Here is an 8318-nt window from a genome sequence, read left to right as displayed (position 1 = left end):
TAACCCCCGCACGTCATGACACAGCAGGGGTAACCGGGAGCACCTATGGGATTTGGCGCCAGAGATACACAGGATACAGGAGCTCTAGCTAAGTTTTAAGTTGGTCAGCAGTTTTATGATAAAGAGGAGGCCGTTTTAAGAGTGAAGACTTATAGTATCCGCCGTGAAGTTGAATACAAATTGTTAGAATCCGATCATTGCAAGTATTATGGGAAATGTAAGGAGTTTGGCAATGATACATTTGCATCTTTAGTTATTTTTCTTTATAAATTCCTTCAATAAACAAATAATTCTTGTTAGAAAAGCAATAACTTCATGATTCAATGAGCATCACATTGAGTTAGTTTGAATTCATTTGTTACAAGAGAATTTGAAGGAGAATTAGCAAAGATCAAGGATGAAGAAGAAGATAGAAATCATCATAAAGAAGGAGAATCAAATAAAAAGCTCTCTAGACAAGAATTGCCAATGAAAGTCATGTATTGCACGTGTGAGCCCATTAATGTAACGTGAAGAGCAAAATAAAAGCCAATTGGTGCCAAGAACCATGTGTTGCACGTGGGATTTGGGCCAAAAAGCAACAAAAGAGTTTTCGAAGCGTGAAAAAGAAGAAGAAGAAGAAGAGGTTAAGCGTTTTTATAAGAGAGAAAGGGAAAAAAAGTTCTTTCAGCCCCCTTTTAAAGATGTGTGCGCATCCGAAAGAAACTGCTGCGCCAAGTTAGCCCCTCATTTAAAGAGGGTAATGTTCAAAAATTAAAAAACACGTCGAGTGTCTGACTTCCTAAGGGCGGCATACCCGACGTAAAAAAAAACTGAAGCTGCTAAATGCTCGAGTCTGACCTAACATAAAGCTCGAACTCAAGAAGGGGCACTATTCATACCCTGACCCAATAAATAAAGTTAGGCCCAATAAGGAGAAAAGGTCCGGCCCACAAAGGGGCCTTTGACCCATACCCAACTTCTTTAAAGAGGTCGGACACCATGAAAGGAACCCAGATTTGCTTGCACAAGCAAGTAACTGCCTCCGCGAATTTCTCCACTATCTCTATCTTCCCTAAAAGATAGACCTCAAAAAACTCCTAAGATAAAAGGAACAGTTATCCACCAACAAAGGTGGAACTACTAAAAAAGGTGGTTATCTACTCTACTATAAATATACTGACACCCTTCAGGTATATTCACATTCCAATCTACTAAAAACTTGCTTAAAACCCTTGCTAACTTAAGCATCGGAGTCTCTTACAGGTACCACTCCCCGCCTCCTTATGAGAAACTCGGACGGGTAGCACCTCAGCACCAACAAGTCGGACGTTGTCATACAAAGGGATCTGGACCTCACGTTCAGGCCCAAATCAACGTTTCAGGTAACCCCGGAACAATTATATAAAAAATAGCTGAAATAATTTTCATTCCTAGAAATTTTCAAATCTCACTTGTAGATATCAGACTATCAATAAATATATTAGTTCTACAACTAAGAAAGAAGATAATATTCTCTATGTTAAACTATGAACCAAGAAATATTCGATTACTAAACATTTTTACAAGCAAAAGTAAAAACAAAATCGAGTCTGATCTCTTTAATTTTAAAATTTACATAAATGTGCTACAACATAATGAAATACTTTTCTATCTCTTATGAGAAGTAGATTTGAATACTTTTGTAGTCTATAAAAATTTCTATGAATAAAAAGTTTTCTTCTTAACATCTTTCTTTCATATTTGAAAAATTTATATATTCAAAATCAAAATATTCATAAAAAGAGATTATTATACCACAAAAGAAAAAAATTTAACTACTAGAGAGTTATTGAAATGATACGAACTTTGTGGGATAAACTAAGAACTATCATATGCCAATTGGTCTAATTACAAGAGTAATAACTAAGAGAATAAAAGAAGGTTTTGCAAACTTGACTAAATTATTTGTTCAGGAGATGCATCAAGAATTGGGCAAGACAATAATTAACGATTATGGAAAGTCAAACTTCTTACTATTAACAAGATGCATTGAAGACTCTCGTTAGTCAAGATGAATTAAATAGTCATCACTTTCTTAGTATTTATTTTATGTTTATTTTATTTTAGTTTGTTTTGTTTGTTTTAGGCCCTTATGATTTGGCCCATTTTTATTTTAGTGAATTTATGAATTAGGGTTTTAAACTTAAGAGGTATAAAAACCTTTTAAAACTTGGCAAACATTTTTTTTCTTACTTTCATGAATGAATTTTTTTTAGTCTCTTTGAGAAGATTAGGTGTGAACATGAGAGTTAGAGTGATTTTCTTAACTGTTGCATCAGGAAATCAAATTGAGGTAGAGGAGACCCTTTTCTTGATTTTTCATCTTACTCTGGGTTTTGTTTTGTATCATTTGGTATCAGATTTCAGGTATTAGATTAATCCTTATTAATCTATATTTGTTCTTGTGCCTAAAAAAAGAGTAATGCCCCAAATAGGTCCCAAGAAATTCATGATCGGATATATTTGTCCCCAACAAAATTTAACTAACATTTTGACCCTGAGGTTCTTAGATATACGCCAGATACGTCCTCATGTCAGTTTGACTCGGTCAGGACTAATGGTGACGTCCGACGTGGAGGTTAAAGGGATGACGTGTCCGATTAACTGCGACGTGTCTCCTCCAGGATATTTTGGTCCCCATCCAAGCTGGACAAAGCAACGTGGTATTAGAACCTGGGACAAAATGACATCATTTTGGGAGGACAAATACATCCCCACTTGGGTAGAGTGACGAAACGACACCATTTCAATATGGGGGACCAATTTAAAATTAGGTTGTCATCTTCAACCCTTGCAGCTTTGTGCGGTGATGGCTAGTAGAGACACAACGTCAGTTGCAAGTCGAAGACGAGGTAGAAGAAGTATTAGTGATGAGTTGATGGTTGATAGTGCAACGGATGGATTCGCAAGGGGCCGACTGAGAAAAGGAGAACATTCCAAGTGCAAGTATAGAACATATGCTATAATATGTAGGTCTCGAACACCAGAAAACCCGAATAGGCTGTTCTTTGGTTGTCCTCTCTTCAAGGTACTCCAGAGTCATTTTATTGCGGTATAGTTTTGAGAATTGCCATGTGACTGTTGAGTTGATTGTCATTTTTATTATTCTCGGTACAGGAAAAATAAGGGTATTATGATTTGTTTGCATGGTTTGATGACATATTTGGGTATGCTGGTGTAGTCGACGGGCATAGATTGGCTTCTGTCGACACTTGTGCGGGTGAAGAATGTGTTGTAAGTTTGAAAGATGGCTTGGAGGAGAGAGTGAAGCAGTTGGAGGACCTGTTGTTGAAGACGACTGAGGATAGGCAATTTGTGAAGCAGCATACTGTTTTGCTTTGTTTAGGTGTGTAATAATTAGTGCATTGTTAGTTGTGTTTTGATTTTGTATCAATGTTGTGGCTGTTTAGGCAAAGTTTATTCTATGTTGAATATCAAATTATTAGATTGAAATGTGTCATTATATTTAGAAGGATATGCATGAAATCAATTGTGGTGAAATAGTATAAATGGAACACATTTATTTTGGTTTGTTTCATCCATTTATCAAAATGGTAACATAACTGAAAAGCAAAAAAAAATTAACCACAAAAGAAGCTAAGTTCAGAATCAACATAAACCAAATCAAGTTAAAAGAAGGTTCATTTCGTTCAACATAAACTAAAGAACACATTGATTTTGGTCTGTTTCATCTATTTATCAAAATGGTAACATAACTGAGAACTCAAACATGTTAACCACAAGTAGCCAATTTTAATAGTAACATAAACCAAATCAGTTACCAAAAGAAGGTTTATTTTCTTCAACATAAACTAAATAAAACCAATCTAAACAACAGAAGGTTTACTTCCTCCAACATAACAAAAAATTTTGTGTCATAACTAAGACAACAAGTTTCACACTAATTCTTAGAAGCATCATTTCTTGAAGGACTGGTTCAACCTTAGTGTTGGAATGAATTTGAACATTCTAAATGCTGTGCCACTGGTTGCAACTGCCATCGTCTCAACACTAACACTCTCTGGAGCCTTGGTCCTAATTACTGTTTTTTTTGGACGTCTAACAGGTTGCTGAGCCTAGAATAAGCAAAATTATTATTACCGTGTTTCATATAGATTTAAGCATACACATTAAGCCACTTACAAAGGGCATACCTTGGGATTGCTTGAGACATTTTTTGTCACAATTGAGGGAGAATTTTCAAAATGAGTATCATGAGAGGGAGGATTAGGATTTTTCATACTACCAGGTCCAGATACATCAGCCTATGTTTCCAATATTAACAAACAAGGGCAATGAATATGAGGCAAATAGGTCACCTAACTTAAACTTATAAGGCAAATAGGTACCTATAGAAGCACATTCATGATACAGATAGGTCCCTCGAAGAGATTGAAATGTCTACTTACAAACAAGTTATACATGAATATAGAGCAGAATACACTATATGCAATTCATGATACCTGAGATGAGGGAGTTGATTGAGAAACAGGAACATATTGGAACAGTATATAAAAATTTATATCAGTATCGTATACCCAACAAGCCTATTGGAACAGTATATAAAAATTTAAGCAAGGGAATTATACTTGTAAGTTGCCACATGTTACAAATACATGTGTTGTTCCCTAAATGCACTCACACCTTCTTCATATGATATTGTACTTCAAAAATGCGTTTGGCATCATCACCGGTCCACTGAGTAGTCCAGTATTTGGATTCCTTCATAATGTCCTCCACCCTCTTTTGTTGCACTAGTGCCACCGTGCCTGTATAGGTGCTCAAGACTCTCTTATGCTGGGCCATCCTCCTCATGATATAGCATCTCAACTCTTCTAGCATTGTCAGAATGGGTTTTCCTCTGTAGTGGACTATCTTGGCATTCCACACCTCTATCATGTTGGTGATGTTATCAAGCTTCGGCCAGTGGCTAAAATGTGACTTCGTCCAACATCCTGGGTCAAATTTGGCTAGGTAAGCCCATGTGTCCTCATTGACCTTCTTCAGTTTATTCATGTGATGTCTGAATTCTGCGATTGTACTGCTTTTAGCACAAGCCCAGACAACATTCTTCAACTGCTTGCTCTTGTACTTGTTAGTGAAATTTTTCCAAATATGCCTAACACAGTTTCTACAATGCACGTTCGGCATAACATCTTTCAGAGCCGGTATCAGAACTTATACAAAATTGCATATTGTTATAACTAAATTATAAGGTATGACTAAAATAAAAAGTAATCAAAGTTAATTGCATTAAAGTCATTAAAAAAGTTGAAGAAAGTAGTGGATACCTTTTGCTGATCACAGATGAAGTTCCACTCTCAACGGCAGCAGGGCCCAAGTCATTTTGCAATAATTCTAGAAACCATTTCCAGCTTTCTTTCGTCTAACTAGTAACCATTGCTTATGCAATCACGTAAAAGTGATTATTGGCATCTTGTGCTACGACTGATAGTAGTTGTCCTCTGTAATACCCCTTTAGGAAGTAGCCATCTAACCCTATCAACAGTCGATAGCCAGCCCTAAACCCCTGCTTACAAGCATCTAAACACACATACAACTTGTTAAACAGTGGAGGTGACTGGAGAATAGGCGCCACTACTAAAAGGGCAGTTGAACCAGGATTGCTTTTTTGTAGTTATTGTAGGTAGTCTGTCACCATTCCATATTGAGACTTCTCATTACCAACATACCTCTCTCTTGTTATCTTCAAACTCTGACACAATATCTTGTCACTAATTATCACATTATAATCAATTTTTATATGATCCCAAGTCTTTGCATGGGTTAGTCTAGGATAACTTAGAAGTCTTTTTGACAAATTATCTGCAACCCAACTTTGATCTGCCATTTTGCTTCCGAATTCTCTCCAACAAGTATGCACGGGATTAAAAGTCTTGATCTGGTAGCCTCTAGACCTTGAGTTCTTAGCACAGTAGATAATCCATGGACAATCATTTTTTTCACATCTCTGTTTATCACCCACCACCTCAGATCCTGTCTTTCTAGCATTTTGGATATGGTCACCCTGAACTCCATCAGTTACCACAACATCAGTGTTCTCATGAGCTACATTATCATTTTCAATAACATTTGTATCAGTTTGCACCACACTACTATTACCAATTACCTCAGAAGCATTGTCAGTTTCACCTATAATTAATGCATCTTCCTTTGCCTTAGCTTCTCTCTTGGCTCTCAATCTTGCTTTGAACTTCTCTTTTTGTACCTCCTTTCCAGTCATGAATCCTCCATGAGCACATGTTGCTCTCACCCTTCTCGTATCATTCTTAATATAAAATATTCGTCTACCTTCAGCTATAGTGTAGTCTTTCAGGGCCTTTTTGAACTGTTCAAAAGTCTCAAACCCCATCTTCAGCTGAAATTGAATTTCCCCAAATTCTGCATTTGGATCATACTGAGGCCAATCAAATTTGTCTCCCCCTTCATCACTTGAGTCCGAAGAAGTCAAGAAGGCCTTTGACTCATACTCAAAATCTATGTCTGAGTCATCCCTTGGCTCCATTCCAATCTCCTCATCAAAATTTGAAGGCTTTTTAGGAGCATTCTCATTACTTTCATTGGGCCCATTATTGTCATCTGATCTTGGTTCATCCCTACCAGGCCCAATGGCACTCGGCCCAGCATCCCTCTTCTTCCTCACATCAGGCCAAGTTCCACCACTTACAGCACATCTTTCTTTCTTATCCCTTGCCCTTTTACCTGGAGTCTTAGCCTTGGCATCTCTGCTAACATTGACACAATGCTTTGTAGTTTTTACTGTTGTTTTCTTCTTCTGTTGATCACCTTTTCTCCCTTTTCATCCACCCTTTTTCCTATCACTTCCTTCACTCTCACTTGAATCAGAAAAACCATAGCTTGAAGGTGGGGGTTTATAAGGCTCATCTTCAGTAGATTCATACCCATCATCATCACTTTAACTACTCTCAATATTTGCATCATTGTCCAACCCAGCGTCCTTAACAACTACTTTCTCAACATCCTCATCACTATCGGATAATATCTCCTCCATCCCTTCCAATATCGGATGGTCAAAATAAATGTAAAATTTATCCGTATCTTCATTCTGTGTCTTATTCTTCTGCAGACTTCTGATTTCTTTATCTCCATGAATAGCGTGTAGACCAGATTCCAAGGTTGCAAAGGTGGGATCATACCAGTACATAGCTTTGTAGTCATGGTATCCTAACTCCAGAAAAAGTTTCTTCAAGTCAAAGAAGTAAATGAGGTCAACGTCCATCGGGGGAACTTTTTCACGTTCCCATTAATGTAGACCAGCACAGTCTTGTTATCTCGAACAAAGCTTCCACCATGATGAAACACAAAGACCATATCTTCGGACATCTAAATGCCAATAAACAATCCAGATGTCAACATCGGTACTACCTCTTATTTGTTTATTCATAAAACGAACGTATAAAGGGATTGCAACTAAATAAAGAGCTACAAAACATTTTCTATTTTATCCACTATCACTGATCACTACAACTATCCACAATAATTCATGTACACAAAATCAGAAATTCAAAAATACTTTCGAATAACTATGATCAATCAAGAATGGAACCAACTGCCGTCACGACTTCTGTCACAACCACTTTCACGATCAACCAGAGCAAAGACTATAAACAATGTTGATGAAGAATTGGAAGGGTTTCTTTGTAAAACCTAGTAGAGCTAACAGGGTATGAAGTAATTTCACCATACCATTGAATATGAGAAGACTTATGCATCGAATTGGTCCCCCATATTGAAATGGTGCTGTTTCGTTACTCTGCCCAAGTGGAGACGTATTTGTCCTCCCCGAAACAACGTCGTTTCACCCCGGGTTCCGATATGACGTTGTTTTGTCCAGCTTGGATGGGGACCAAAATGTCCTGAAGGTGACACCTCGTAGTTAACCGGACACGTCATCCCTTTAACCTCTACATCGGACGTCACCGTTAGTCCTAACCGGGTCAAACTGACATGGGGACGTATCTGGCGTATATCTAAGAACCTCAGGGTCAAAATCTTAGTTAAATTTAGTTGGGGACAAATCTATCCGATCATGAATTTCTTGGGGACCTATTTGGAGTATTACTTCTAAAAAAATAAAAGAAAAAAATCATCATCTCTTACTTTTTTGTCATCCTCCTTTGTTTCGTTATTGTCTTGTTCTTTTTTGTTGATTTTCTTATTAAAAAAAACAAAAGGTAGTGTCATAGTTACTCTTATTTATCATTTATCCCCATTTGAAGTTCCCTTAACTCGTCTTTTAGGTATTACCAAGGTTC

At 37.2% G+C, this 8318-nt stretch overlaps 1 pseudogene; it reads right to left on the bottom strand.

The window, feature by feature from the left end:
• Positions 1 to 3938: 3938 nt before the first annotated feature.
• On the bottom strand, positions 3939 to 7386 carry LOC148544100 (uncharacterized; annotated as a pseudogene).
• Positions 7387 to 8318: the final 932 nt, after the last annotated feature.

This window comes from Arachis ipaensis, chromosome B9 (genome assembly GCF_059453495.1).
Source record: "Arachis ipaensis isolate K30076 ecotype BB chromosome B9, ASM5945349v1, whole genome shotgun sequence".
NCBI lineage: Eukaryota > Viridiplantae > Streptophyta > Magnoliopsida > Fabales > Fabaceae > Arachis > Arachis ipaensis.
Note: the sequence above shows the minus strand (reverse complement) of the source record. Positions and strands in the feature narration are given on the sequence as shown.